The following is a 14,871-nucleotide window of genomic DNA, read 5'->3' as shown; positions in this document are numbered from 1 at the left end:
TTTTATGGATTTGTAACACTTGTTAAATAAAGTACATTTTCAGTGGTGTTGTTCTGTCATGTTTAGTCATTTGTTTGGCCCATCTCTTTGATTCATAATTAACTATTCTACCAAATCACCATCCATCCATCTGGGTTCAGTACACAAACAACAAATGGTTTTATCAAACTGTAGGAGTGTAAATGCAAATTATCTCTACAACAGATGATTGGTTATTATGGCCATTTATACGCTAGTTCCAATATATTAGATACACACAGATGGGTTTGGGTGTAATGTCCTGGTCATTTTTGGAGGCTGTTGAATCACACTGTTTTATTTCATTTATTCATTATTTTAGAAGGACAACACACAATATTCAACATTTCTGTAAACGTGGCAGTTTTTACAACTGCAGTCGTTTGCTTGAAGCATGTAAAGTGATAACATCTCAGCCCAACTGCCAGAATAAAGTGTTGTCAATTAATGTTTCTGCAAACCAGTCAAATTTGTTTGTGTCGTACCCTACGTACTAGGGGTGTCAACGTCTACACGTGTAAACGGATACACGGATAACAAATCATAACCGTTTAGAAAAATCAATAACCGTTTACACGTCTTTTTTTCTTCCTCCTCCTCCTCCTCGTTCATTTCTCATCAATATATATAGTATTCAGGGTTTCCCCTACATGTAATTGACTGTGGCGCACCGCCACGGCAAAAAATAAAAATTCAGGCATAAATAAATCCAGTGGAAATATTTTACCGTCGTCTTCCACCGCAGTCTTTGACGTTAACTAGCATGTTGGATATTTAGCTTGATAATTGGCTAGAGGATTAAAATGGTCACTTAGACCAGAGTCCTGCACTGGTCACCGCATCTGACCCGTTATCCGACAGTAGCACAGATTACATTCCGTACCAGAGCCGACCCGCTATAAATTGATACCGACGCCCGAAGGAAAATTGGACGGACGCAATTTTTAAAAGTGAAAGTAAGATAATGTTACCTGAAAGCTTCAGATAATAACATTAACTAACTATACACTTAAATGTTCCCACTAGTGCAGTTATCCGCATACATAATAGATGAATGGGGCACAATGTTACGTTGATATAAAAAAAAACAAAAAACCCGCAGCCACAGCCAGTGTCGCGTCACGTCACGTCACTTCAAGTTGACTGGGGGACACGATGGCGGCGGTCAACAAGCGGAACACTGTGTGTTTTTTGAACAAACTGCCAGTGGAAATCAAGTTGAGTGTAGGCTATGTCAGGCAAAGTTGGCTTACAACAACAGCACGGGATCCATGCTAAACCACCTGTGATGGAAACACCCGAACAATTTGGAGGGAGAGACTGCTGCTGGCATCGGTGCTACCACAACTGCGATAGAAAGAGATCATAAATCTCAGACGTGTAACCGTGTACACGTCGGTTAGAAGCCCCGTTTACACGTGTAGAACAAATTGTAAACGTTGACACCCCTACTACGTACCTCTGTAAGGCTATGTGTTACATCTGGATACATTTATGGAGACCTTGTGAAAATTTCAGACCGTCTTGTTGTCAGATATTTTTTACAGAAAGTCAGGACATCTCGAAACATGTACATATCAAACAAAACAGGTTGTTGTGTGGATCAGGTCACAGAAAGCCTCAAAACAAAATTAACTTGTTCTTTTCTGTCTTGTCTCGCACCTGCTTTCGACTCAATACACTTTCACATGGATCACTAAATACTTAAGTTTACAGAAGTTTTCACCACAAGAAAGTCCAATTGTCCAATTGACAGGAGAACCTATTGAGAGTGCCTGAATGTTTTCATAGAAATATCAGTACTTGGTGCCAGAGTATCGATAATTGCATCGCAAGAGACCAGTGTGATATAATGCTGTATCAATAAATTGTCCCACCCCTGATTAAAATTAAATGTTTACTCTTTTTTATGTAATGCGCTGCTTTTTTGTTGATTAGGGGGACATTGTTTCTAATCTTCAGACTAATGCAGATCATCTACATGAGGAACTGATAAATCAAATCTTGAAATAAAAAAAATAATAATAATCAAACACTTCTTTTCACAATCTGCAGGTGTGACAAGAAGACTGTCCCTTGGCTTTCAGTTGTCCTCTGTCAATCTTGACGTCAACCCGGTGAGATTTGGAGACAAGGCAGAGTTTTTGCATCCAGTTTGACTCATCGTCTCGTCCCAGGCCACCCAACCAGGTAAGAATGTGGGGGCTGCATTATAGTTTGATTTTGGAACTGATTTTGCTCTATATGATTTATACAATGATCACATGCATTCTTTTTAAATCCTAGCCGCCGCTCCTTCAAATTTTTTTTTTTTTTAATTGTCGCAAATACACCACCGCCACATCATATCTCCACCTTCACAGCAGAGTCCTGCACTGGGTCGGGTGTCGCGAGTGCTGAGGTAAACTAGATAACTATCTTGCTCAGTATCTACTCTTTGGACTAGATCCCCCCGCCCTCCCCCAAGAACTTACTGGTGCCATCGACATTAATTACTTGCGAGAGCGCGGCCTTGAAAGTGACATCACGTCAAGCTCCCAGGCACCAGGTCGGAGAGTCAGAGGAGTGTCATCTTGAAAATAAGGCAACGACTCACCGGAGAAAAGGTAGACTTATTAGCTTAGGAAAACTTATAATAGATTTTACAAGTTCAATAGACATTCGCAAAATATTGATGGCCAGCTAAGGTTACGTAACATATCGGTAGCTTAATTAATTGGGCCCGGTGCCAACTCAACTCAGTGTCGCTAACGTGAGTAAACTAATTGCTAGCATTATGCGAATATATACACGCCATGATGTAACTGCTGACTGCATTTTCATTTAAACTGTGAGAGGGATTTTTCAACAATGAATAGGGTAAGACATTTATAATATATCATTAGACACAAACTAGAAACAGTTTTAAAATGATTAGGGTGTAGGACATTGAGAGAAACAATCTCATTATTGTTTCTATTTGTAGGTGAAGACTGACTTGAGAAACAGACTGCAGGGGGATCACCTTGCAGCATCTATGCTGCTGAGCATCAGTGGGCCACCTCTCTGAGAATTTCCGTACAACAGAGCCGTAGAGCTCTTCTATATGAAACCCAGAAAAATTCATTGTTCTGAGCCTGGGTGCAAACTTTGCCACTGATTCTACAGCCCCATCAAGAAATTATTATTTATTGTTTTATTGTTTTATTTTTTATTTTATTGTTGTATTTTTGTTATTTTTTTTTATTTTTACATTCAGCCCTTAAAAAGCCATTTTCCATGCCAGCTGTTCAATAAAAAGGGGGATTATGCTGGGCATAAAAGTAAAATCTGCAGTCAAGTGTCATTTGTTTACGCCGCCACGGTTCCCCGGAGAGCCTGCCCCCGCTGCTGAAAAAAATCCTAGAGGAAAGGCTAATTGTTTGCAAACTAATGACAAAATGACCCTACTTCGTTCTTGATTCATGACCTCAGCAAACAGTTTCCAAATTAGGAAATGGTTTCAGTCATGCTCATTTTGTAAATCTTGGTCCCATTTGGAGTAAAATAGATGATAAAGTAGGCTATGGTTTAGGGCATTGCTACTTTGGGATTGACACATCACTCAGTGCGTTTACATGACACTCAAGAAAACCGAATTACTGGGGTAGTCCGATTATGATCGGATTTTTAAGATGCATGTATACACCTTAGTCTGACTAAAATCGGACCGGATCGGATTTCTCATAGTCGGATTAAAATACCTAGATTATTCGATTGATAGTCGCATTACTCCTGCATGTATACATTCTATCGCCATTGTGCATCTAGTTTGTGTAATTAACATGTACACCATATACGAAATGTACGAAGATGTAGCTTCGTCTCGCTCTTCGTACACCATCTTTCTTGAATGCCGAGGCAGCTGGTGACGTAAAGCGGTCAGCCGGAGGTGGCTCTGTTACCACTAGTTGAAATGGGTACAGCGCCACCTATCGTACCGGGGTATGACATGCTCTGGCCAATAATCCGATTTTCTCAAAGGCATGTATACGCGCAGTTGTCTGATTGAGTTGCATAGTCGAACTACGGCTGTAATCCAACTAAGCTGTGCATGTAAATGTACTGACTAACACAGCATGGCCGCAGGTTCTCAGTCAGATCCAATCAGAATTACACCGTCTCATTCTAAAATGGTCACTTCTGGCTGCAGAAAGCAAGGTGGTGACAGCCAAAGCTTCAGAAAGGGAGTCCACAAAACCAATGGGTGAAGTCATGGAGAGTTTATATTTGATTCCAAATTAGCAAGTTAAAAGTAATACCCCAAGCTGTTGAGAAATGCGTCTTGAGGAAGAATAATTGTCACCTTTTACGTTGTGTCGTATTAACTATCTCTCTCCCCCCTGCAAGGTTAACTAAACAAAACCTAAACTAATGCAAGTGTACAGCCTAAACGTCCTCGAGCTCATAAACTACATTGTCTGTAAGGACATGAATGTAGTTCTGGCAAGGCTCCTAGTTTCACCATTGAGGCCTTTTAATCATTGCTGGCAATTTAATGATGAGAAATAAAGCATTATTGTGCACCAGGTGTGCTGTGGCAGCTTGCCATTCACGAATGAATGAAGCCAAAGTAAAGCCATAACCTCAGTATCATTATAATAAACCTTTTTTCTGTCCCACATTCATCAGCCCTAAACATTTGAGATGTGCTGAATACCTGTCAGAGAGAGAAAAAGAAACATTTACAACAAGAGATGGAGAGAGACAGAAAGAATGCCCGTTACCTCCGCAGATGAAATGGCCGTGTGGGTGGATGTACATGTGAGTGCAGGCTGCTAGGAGCTGTGAGTGGGAAGTTGGTACTGAGTGGGAAGAGAAGAGCTGCTTTAGTGAGACGATCAGCACCAAGGCCCGCTGAAAGGCAGTCACGCTTTCATGGCTCCTCTTTTGTTTTCCGCACTTGTACAAATGTAGGTTGCTGATGGATTGGTGGATGAGAGTGTTTTTATGTGTGCCTGCCGTCGTCTGTATATGTGTGTAATTGTGAGGGTCAGGATTTGGTTTTTCTCTTTGCTATTATTTTAATGCAAAATCCTAATGTAGCAAACTGTAGAGGTACAGAATGAAAAGACTGGGTAGAAACAGCACACTAGATTGAAAACATGTACAAAAAGACAGCTTTTTTAGAAATCTGTGCAACTTAAGCAACATTTAGTCCTGAACTGATTTATATACATTGTTTTTGTCAAAAACATGAAAGACATCATTACCAGCATTGTCAAAAAGTCTTGTGAAGAGGGATGTTCCAGTCCAGTGGCTGGTTTCATTACAAATAATTAATTGGTTGTCAGATGTTATAGTTATATAATTATTTTAACAGTGCTGCTATAGTGGGAGATTACACTTCTCTGGCTGACAATGCCAATATCTGTTATTTTATATCTTCAGTAAAATAATGTCAGTTTGGTCAGACAACCCAGGTTTTAAATGTTTCTTACAGCAGCAGAACATAGTTAGAGTTTGATATGGTTGTGATACATTTATGCAAAGAAACAGGGGACTGATGAGCAAATATCTTAAATTCTGTATCCCGGGGTCTGCAGGTGGATGTTTGGGTGGTGCAAGGGCTGAAAACATAGGCAGGGCAGCAGTGGCCTTGACAGGGCAGAAGGAGAGATGGAGCTCTGGTCGACTGCCTGAACTAGTTCACAGGCGTCGCTTCATTTCGTCCCTGATATTTTTACTTCACACATAAAGCATCTCCACTAGTGTTATGTGAATCGTAAGAGTTGGTTCATTGAGAGAAACAGGAGATGGCGCTGATGCTTCGAGCAGGTGAAATTAAACTATTGTAGAAGTTACAGTCTCCTCAATGCTCCACACACATCTCATGTTTTCGTGTAATAACATCATTGTCTCTTGGACCAGAAGCTTCAGTGGATGTTTGGGTCTTATGGTCAGTGTACATCTTTATTTATGCGCTGAATGTCTTCATTTTTTTTTTTGTAATCTATGTTTCCATTAACTTTTAGGCAAAAGTTGACTCTTCACACCTCTTCCCTCCCTGCCTTCCATCTTCATTACCCCCTTGGTCAAAGTCCTAACAGCTATAAATCACCCTGATGATAATTAATATATTCTGTCATCAAACTTGCCTGTTTGCCAGGTTTCATTGCCCACTCGCTCCGGCTCTGCTTCCTCAAAACCTCCTTTTATGCTACTAGTACTCCACTGGGTTAGCTGCGCAGCTATCAGAGCTAACTAGCAGCTATAGTCTACAGTTAGCGATGTTACAGGAGAAGCGGTCCATGTTGCAAATGTCCCTGTTATACTTTCATTCCGGCCCTGATGGCAAGCCACAGCTCCTGACAGTAGTGTGAGGTATTTTCGATTTTGCTTTTTTTCTGGAACTTAGCCACAAATGAAAACTTGGCCAACTAAGACTCTTCTTATTGATTAACAGTTTAGTCAACTATAAACTGGCAGTGCTACTGGGCAGCATATGTCCGACATTACACCATGTTATAGATTGAGTTTAAACAACCACAACTGGTGCCAATTTGTACGTCCAACCAACAAGACTTCCCTCTTCTGCTAATACTTCACATGACAGTGCTTCCACTGCTGCTTCAAAGGACAGCAGTCATTATTCACACAACTGCAATAGTTCTCTTTTTGGTGAAATTCAAATATACGTTTTTTTAAATGTTTGAACAAACGACCAATACATAGTTACATGTGAAATGGGCAGCAACTTGTCTTTTACTGCGTCTGTACCTGGTCATGTACATTAGGTATTCAAAGGCCCATCCGGGGCTAATTACATAATTCCTGGATTGAAGCTGCTAAGATGCGTTTTTTTAATGCTTTTAACACCTTCTTACCCTCATCCTGAAAAACATCACAAGTGCACATATTTCTGAGATGAAAAGCCTTTGAAGCTGCGTTTACTGTACACCTCCGCTACAACTCTCCTCTGACAGCTGATTTTAATGAGGTCTTCCTTTAACCACATCTTAAAGCATGCATGAGGTGGGTTTCATTTCAGATTTTAAAAAACGACAATGAGTAAAATCTAGAAAAAAATGACTGGACGATTCTTACCCTATGAGATAGAATTTTGTGTGGAGCCTATACAGACAGTATGTAAAGGACATTTGAGCGCCATATAGGGAGGGATTTGATCTAGCTGTTGTGGATAAAATTACCTGACCCTGAACTACTTTAGCTTGGTTATTCACAAGTAACTCCAGTCTCTCCTGCTCCAGGAAAACCAGCCTCAGGGCTAACAAGAGCTTTCTAAACAAGACACAAAAAAAATATAAAACATGGAATAAAACATTAATAATGAATAGTTTGACCATTTGGGAAATCTGGTATTTGCTTTCTTGCTTAGATAGAGTTAGATACCTGAAACCACATATCTGTATGGTACATATGTAGCTGGAGCCAGCAGCTGGTTATTGTAGCTTAGCGTAACATTTTTATCCATCAGCCCAGTCATCAAGATAAAATGTTAGCAGTTGATATTTTATTAACCACAGCTATTGCCAAGGTTGTATGTGTCACAGGCTATGCATCCGATTGATATTTGGACAAAAAGTGCTACATCAGGTTTACTGTAACATCGGGAGTTGGAGGGGATATTCATAAGGGAAGTCGGGCCATCTCCAGCTATGTTTGTGATGTCAGAACCGGGTGTTTTTTAAGGACATTTCCAGCATTGTTTTTGAAGAACAAAACAAGTAGTTTAAGCCGAACCATGATGTTTTCCTAACCAAAGCCAAGTGGTATTGTGCCTAGACCTAACCAGACCTTAAGCACAGTGTTGTAACAAGATAGAATAAGACAATTAAACCCAAACAAATATTAAATTGTAACACAAAGAAGCATTTTTAAAGTACTTAGCTTACATTATTCTGGTGGTAATTAATCCAGACACAAATAGAAAAAAGTACAAAAATGACATTTTACTAGAAATGATGTGCCAGTCTGTTATTGCCAAGCAACCAGCTGAAATAAAACCAAATTTTGCTCATAAACTTTGGTTTTTGAACAATTACTATGTTCATACTAAGCTAAAGTCTCTCTGGCTAACTTTTTTGTTTACCAATGATCTTGTTTGCTTATGTCCAAAAAACTGTAATTTTAAAATTATGCCTGAGTTTGCTGTCAAAGATCTGCATGCGTGCAACTTTAAGCACTCATACATACTGTATATGTACAGTTAACACACACATACAAACACACACTCAGAGTAACTACATCTTGCATCCCAAAGCTCCTCTCCATGCTCTCTGGCTCCTGCAGTGAGACGGCCCTGTGAGGAGAGCCCTGCAATGCAGCATCTGTGTGACTCACACACATGCACGCACACACACACAACCCCATACACACACAGAGTGAGATGGTGGCGCGTGAAAGTGCTCAGATCGTAGGAGGGAGATGAGGAGAGAGAGAGAGAGAGAGAGAGAGAGAGAGAGAGAAAGAGAACAGAGTGAGGGGAGAGATGAAGCCTGATGAGAAGCGGAGGAGGAGTGAGTAGGAGGAATAGTGATGGGAGGAGGTGGAGGAAGGTGAAGAGGGAAGAGGAAATAACGGGTGGGAGGAAGATTTATAGGTGATGCTAAGAAGTCAGACAAAAGAAGAGAAGAAGAAGCTGATAAGAGGCATGGAAATGACAAATGGACGACTTAATTAACTTGGTGATTACCTTGTCTGAGCAGAATTTTCATGGCTGATGCATTCACAGTTTATCAGTCCTGCTTCATCGCTTTAAGATTGACACACATTCTGATACATGCTCGAACTGACAAGGGAACATTTGTCTTGAAATGAATGAAAATAAACCAGAATATTCTCACCGCTAGCAGGTTAATCTTCGCAAAACTTATGATTGCCGTGTGATGTCATCGCTTGATTTTGCTTTGCTAATCACTATTTTTGTTGGTGAGGAGATGCTCTGGAGGAACAGCCTGTAATTAGCACTCTATTCGCTGATATCTGCAATCTCTTGCTCGATAATTTGTTGAGCTAAGATAATTCATGTTAGTCTATAAAAACTCCCAAAACAGCACTCAGCGGTAATGATACAACACAATTAACAGTATTTAGTCAGTGAGCTGTAACTTCTGGGTAAACAAACCCAACACGTCAGCTTCTCTCAGTCTGCAGTCAGGACATTTGAATTGAACAGATGCATTATTTAATCTTTTCTGTGTCCACCTCACCTGGCACTAAAACAACATAAAGATCTACTTTACCTAGCTCTTCTTGCTATGTGACGAGAGACAAGCATTACAGTAACAAATCAAAATTTAAAACTTTACTGTACCGTCTCTTAATGGACTTTATGTTTCAGCCAGACAGCCCACCTGCTATTTTGAGGCCACTGGAATGGCTCTCTCTCTCTCTCTCTCTCTCTCTCTCTCTCTCTCTCTCTCTCTCTCTCTCTCTCTCTCTTTCTCTTTCTGTGTGTGTGTGTGTGTGTGTGTGTGTTCTGTTTTGACCCAACTTGTGTGTCCTTGCCTGTTTATCTTGTTTTTTTCGACTGAACATCAGTTATTTTCTACAGATTGCGCCTCACTGGGGAGGGAAGAAGGCCGTTGCGCAAAAGCGATGGAGTCGTACTTTTTTTCACGTCCTTCACAATTACTGTCAAGGTGGCCTTCGGCAAGGCACTAAACCCCATACTGTTCTTGTAAAGCAGCTCAGTGGACATCAATAAAATGCTGCAATAATACTGGGCGGCTTGAGTAAAAAGTGTGGATTAATTGGAATGTGAATAGAAAGTTTATGTCTTACTTTGAAATGTAGTCTGTCATTGAGTGCAGATAAATGGCCATTTTTGTAATTACTAACATAACACATAAGATATTTTTTTTCTAATACAATCTGAATACTCTTGGAGAACTTCAGCATCAGACATGACAATAGGGGGTGTCGCGAAATCATGATATTCATGAAAACTGTGATTAATATTAATAATCCAGCAACAATGCATTTTTACCAGTCATTAATTGTGATTGTTCTTTATTTGCTCCTTTTGAGCGTAATTAATTTGCCAAAAAAAGAGACAAAACACACTCAACAAAACCAAAGGTGAATTTGATTGCTAGTATATATAATTTTCAAATTTCTATAGACATTAATTAGTTTTGCCACATTTATTGTAAAGTAAAACAATGATATCCTGACATCCATAATTGAATGTATTGAACCTAAAACTTAAAAATCACAGTTACAAAAAAAATGTAGTTCCCCAAGTATTCTTTTTATGGTTTTCAAAACATTTGCACGCAAATTAAATTGATTTTGCATATTCAGAATGTACAGTCAAATCAGAAATGACTCTTACAAGACCTGTACTGACACAAACTACAGGTGTACTTTCTGTATTCTTCAACATGTTGAAAATACCCTGAGTGATGTATTCTGAGGGCATGGTGGAAAAAACAAGTCTACTTCCAGTAATTCTGCACTTGAGCCTTGAATAAGGGTAAATAATGCAGCATGTTCACTGGATTATTTCTATCGCCTCAACTCGACCCACTGTTCGGAAATGCAACATGTCGCTGCTGATTCATCCCTGTGAAAGGAAGTGTTTATCAGTGTGCAGTAGGTGAAAGGAGCAGAGATGTTAAACCTGTACACTCAGCCTTCTGTGCATTGGTTACACTCTCAGGACTTAAAACAGGCTCAAACTGTAGAGACATGCATGCACTGTTTGTCAATATAAAACAAATGTGAATTGTTGATGTGAACTGTAGTAATGTAGAACCAATAGTCAGTGTTTGTACCTAAACATATGTGCATGTTGCTAAGCAACCAGTTTGATTAGCTGCTGTTGAAAACGCTGCGTAGCCTGGTGGGAAAGACACACAACCAGCATCATTGCACATTTGGCAAGATTATTAACATATAGATTTTTCTATACCTCTTAGCTGTTATAACAAGGTGACAACAAGGTAACAAGGTAATTTATTTGTCATTAAACAACACAATGAGAGTTTTAGTTCCTTCATGCTACACAAACATGAACGTGTACATGGCGTTGCGCGGAAAAAAAATGGGAGATGTCCCATGCACAGCGGTGCTTCTCTTCTGGGTGCAGCCAGTAACGGGCAAATCACAGTAGATCAAAAAATCAATATTCAGGCGCACACCAGGATACAATTGACACTATTTTATGATCAGTTACAAGATTATATCAAGAAGGAACTAACTATGCGTTTTGCATGTAGCTTGACCAGATTCACTCTGTACTTAATAAACAAGCGTTTCTTATAATAATCAGGTGCTGATCAGCAGATAATCCAACAAAGTCACATTCCCCAATACAGATACACTTAAAAAAAACAGCAAATAATAGGCAAAAGCCATGACAGCTCATCTACACAAAACTATAAAGTTTCATTACCATTTTCTATGAGATAATGACATACTTAAAAAAAATTGATCATATCAGAATACAAAATCTGGCTGCTCTGATCACAGTACCTCAAAAGACTAGATACAGAATGTATACAATTCCATAGGATATCATAAATATGTAATAGCACATACGTACAAATGTTTCATCATAAAATGCATATCAAACTAGTAGAGAAATATATATCGAGGATAGCACACAGAAAGTTGATTTCAGTCTACTAGCAAGCTTGATATCTTGATTTATTTTTCATTAATGAGGATAAATGAATATCTGTCAATCTAGAGTGGCATATTTAGAAATGTAGTGCTCTACTGAAGTACCCTGCAGAGATACAAGTTGCTATCCAGCCCCTCCAGTAGTTTCCAGCTCCACTCATCTGCTCACTATTCAACTCCATTCTTCTCTGGCACAGAGAGAGAGCGTATCAGCGTCAACCATCCCTCTATCTGGCAAAGTGCCACAGGCTTTTTGCCAAGTGCAACAGACCTGCTGTCCACTGAGACGTCGGACGTCTAACTGTATCATATCACCATCTCATACAGTCTCAGTCCTCACCTGACACAATGCCTTTAGGACAGTATATTATCTGGACGATATACTATATTGTCTGGTATCTCGTGATCTGCAATTTAATGCTCTTCACTTGTCTCCATCATGTCTTCTCTAAACTCATCTTGATAAGACTCTTTTTTCAGTTTCTTTTCCTACTGCTCTGTGTCATACGTAAGACTCTGCTCATCCTTTTTTTATTTTTACATCATATCCTAAACCAGTATTCTATTTCTGAATATACAGTAAGTGCATTGCATGTTAATTAGTAGTTACTGTACTGCATTGCAGCTCTTTTGTGTTTCAGGCTGATGAGAAAGGCATAGTTTTACGTGATAATGTTGCATAACGCCTCTCTAATCTCTAAACCGAGTTTTCAGAAGGGCTTGATTTCAGTCCTATTGGTCTTATTTTGCCCAGCAGGTGGTGCTGTTACATTTACACATGCAGCACACATGCAGCACACTCACAGACATACAGACCATACATTAAGCACTGTCATCAGCAGCTCAACAGGCCTCCAGGAAGCCAGGCCACACTTCCCTCCTCCCTCCTCATGGACCACCACTGACATTCTGAGCCTGGCCACCATCAGGATCATCCTGGTGGGTCTGGAAATAAGCCATAGAACTTAAAGTGACCTTCACTATCAGACTGCCAGCACTGAGACATATAGCATCAGGACAGCAGTCTCATCTCAGTATTTTATGGCTCTTTTAATATTGAGAGTGCTCTTCGAAGGAGGCTCGAGCAGGGACACAGAGGTGGAACAGGCGACAGAATGGATAGTGACAGTTAAGGGGAGATGCAAAATATACTGCTATGGTATTTGGACATAGACAGAGTGGACATTTTGAGCTGTTTTTGTGCTGTGGAGTCTCTGTAGAGGCCTCATTCACATTGATATTCCCTTCAGAGCTGAGTCATGCAAAGCTCCATTGACTCCCGACTCTGATCCATTTAGGCTGCATGGGCTTACAGCCGTCACATATTCTACTCTGTTCTATTCTGTTCTAATGCCATTCTGCGTCTCTGTGCTCTGTCTTTGTGGTATTCCGTTCCAGTGGCTCTCAAGGTTTTTTTGTGATGTAACCCCACAGATCTGTCAGTTGAGCTCATGTAGCCCTTCACTGACACTATAATCTGTAGCTGTCCTGCATTAGGACCCGTGTCCACATAACGTTTCCTTCAAGCAGAAAAGTGCTGGCACTGAGCTTGGGACTGCCGAGTTGAGACCAAGAACACAGCACATTGGGTAATGCTAACACGCTTCTCCTCCATTTTATGGGTTGCCAGGGTGTGGGGTGACAAGTCCCACCTGGTCTAAAATATGATAGGTTGTCTGAAAAAGAGAACTGACACCAGCACCTTTCTAGAAAAGTTCAGAGATTTTCATTTATAAGAGTTAGGAGTGGCCACACAAAAATTCGTAGCACTCTGAAAAAAGACGCTGCTGCGACAGATGCTCTGTCCTCATCGGGAACAATAAACAAAGAAAGATGGTGTGGACCCTTGATGTGTCAAAAACACACTGAACTTTTGTTAGATTTTTTTGCCGTCACAAATGATTCCATCAAACCCAGAGAAACAATAATTTCATTCAAAGTAACAATGTGTTTAATTTAGTCGCCTGTTGCTATAACTTCTGGGAAAACAACAGATGACACGTCAGAGAGTGAAGGAGGGTGTCTGCAAACGTGACTTGTCATCTATTTCACTCTGTTGTACTCTCTCAGTGTGCAGACAATGAGCAGTAGCGTTGGATGTATCACAGTGACATAGTGCTCACTGTAGCGTTACGTCGGTCCCAAGCTGCAGTTATTGACTCCTGTTTTCTCCGGCAGACTTCCCCTCAGTCTCTTGAGTCTCTGTGGACTGCAGAGCTAAATGACAAATTGCTCCTTCACACATCCCCTTATGCACAACTACACAGGCTGCTCAGCAGAGGCTTAAAGTACCACCAGACGCAAACCTCCTGCTGAAAACCATGAATTCCTTTTTCAAAGCATTTTTTTGCTTTTGTGTTTGCCAATTGTTTTTCTTCTCTCGTCCACATCAGTGTGAGTGTTTGAAGGTGAATATTGGAGTTTTTATTGTAGGACTGAAACTGTCTAAAGTGAATACTGTACTGATATTTAGAAAAAAGAATAAAATCAAAATGGTCAACAGACTCACTAACCCAATTATCCAGAGAAGAGGAGCATAGCCTTCTTGTGTATTGATCTTAAGCTACATCAAACCCATTCATCTGCTTCCCCCACCTTCTGCTCGATATCGTCCAAGAGATCATTGAATCTTACTGACTGTCCCTGCCTCAGGCGATTATATGGGTTGATCAATATTTTCCTGTGCTTCTGCTTGATCTCCTCTGCACACTGTGCTGATCAATCATCTGTCCTCAGCATGGGATTTCAAACACATGTAAGCCAGACAGTGGTTTGTTGGAAGTTTCTGGTCAAAATACCTGTTCTACACATCACAGTCTCCCAATTTAAAGTGCTTTGAAGCGTTTCATTTTTGTTTTTGGATAAATTGCTGTTAAATCATCAGGTGAAATTAGATTCAGTCTGTTTCAAACAATTTAGTCTAATGTTGATCTGGACCATGTCAGATTGATCAGAGCCCACCTTATATCCCCTCAGCCCTGCGTGAGTCACACAACTCCTCAAGGTCTGCTCTGATCATTTTTCAGCCGGTTGTGGTCACCACCTGGGCCGCAGGCTATATGAGTCATTACACACACACAAATCAATAGGGTCTAATCCAGTGGCCGTCACCTGCCCGCTAACATCCAAGGACACTATTTCACACAACCACCTACACACAGACTCACATAAGCATGGACGCACTGTCAGAGGTGTTGACAGTGAAGCTCAGTGGAGCTGCAGCAGGGATTATGACTGACAAAA

At 40.4% G+C, this 14,871-nt stretch overlaps 1 protein-coding gene across 1 annotated transcript in view; it reads left to right on the top strand.

The window, feature by feature from the left end:
* The window catches only part of map2 (microtubule-associated protein 2), a 104,064-nt gene that overhangs the window by 42,183 nt on the left and 47,010 nt on the right, over window positions 1-14,871 (top strand). The window contains exon 4 of the mRNA XM_030428755.1: window positions 2,074-2,208. The gene's annotated coding sequence lies outside the window, so the exon portion shown is untranslated. The remainder of the gene's footprint in view (window positions 1-2,073; window positions 2,209-14,871) is intronic.

This window comes from Sparus aurata, chromosome 9, assembly GCF_900880675.1.
Source record: "Sparus aurata chromosome 9, fSpaAur1.1, whole genome shotgun sequence".
Lineage (NCBI taxonomy): Eukaryota > Metazoa > Chordata > Actinopteri > Spariformes > Sparidae > Sparus > Sparus aurata.
The sequence above is the reverse complement of the archived record's forward strand: the minus strand, read 5'-3'. Positions and strand labels throughout refer to the sequence as shown.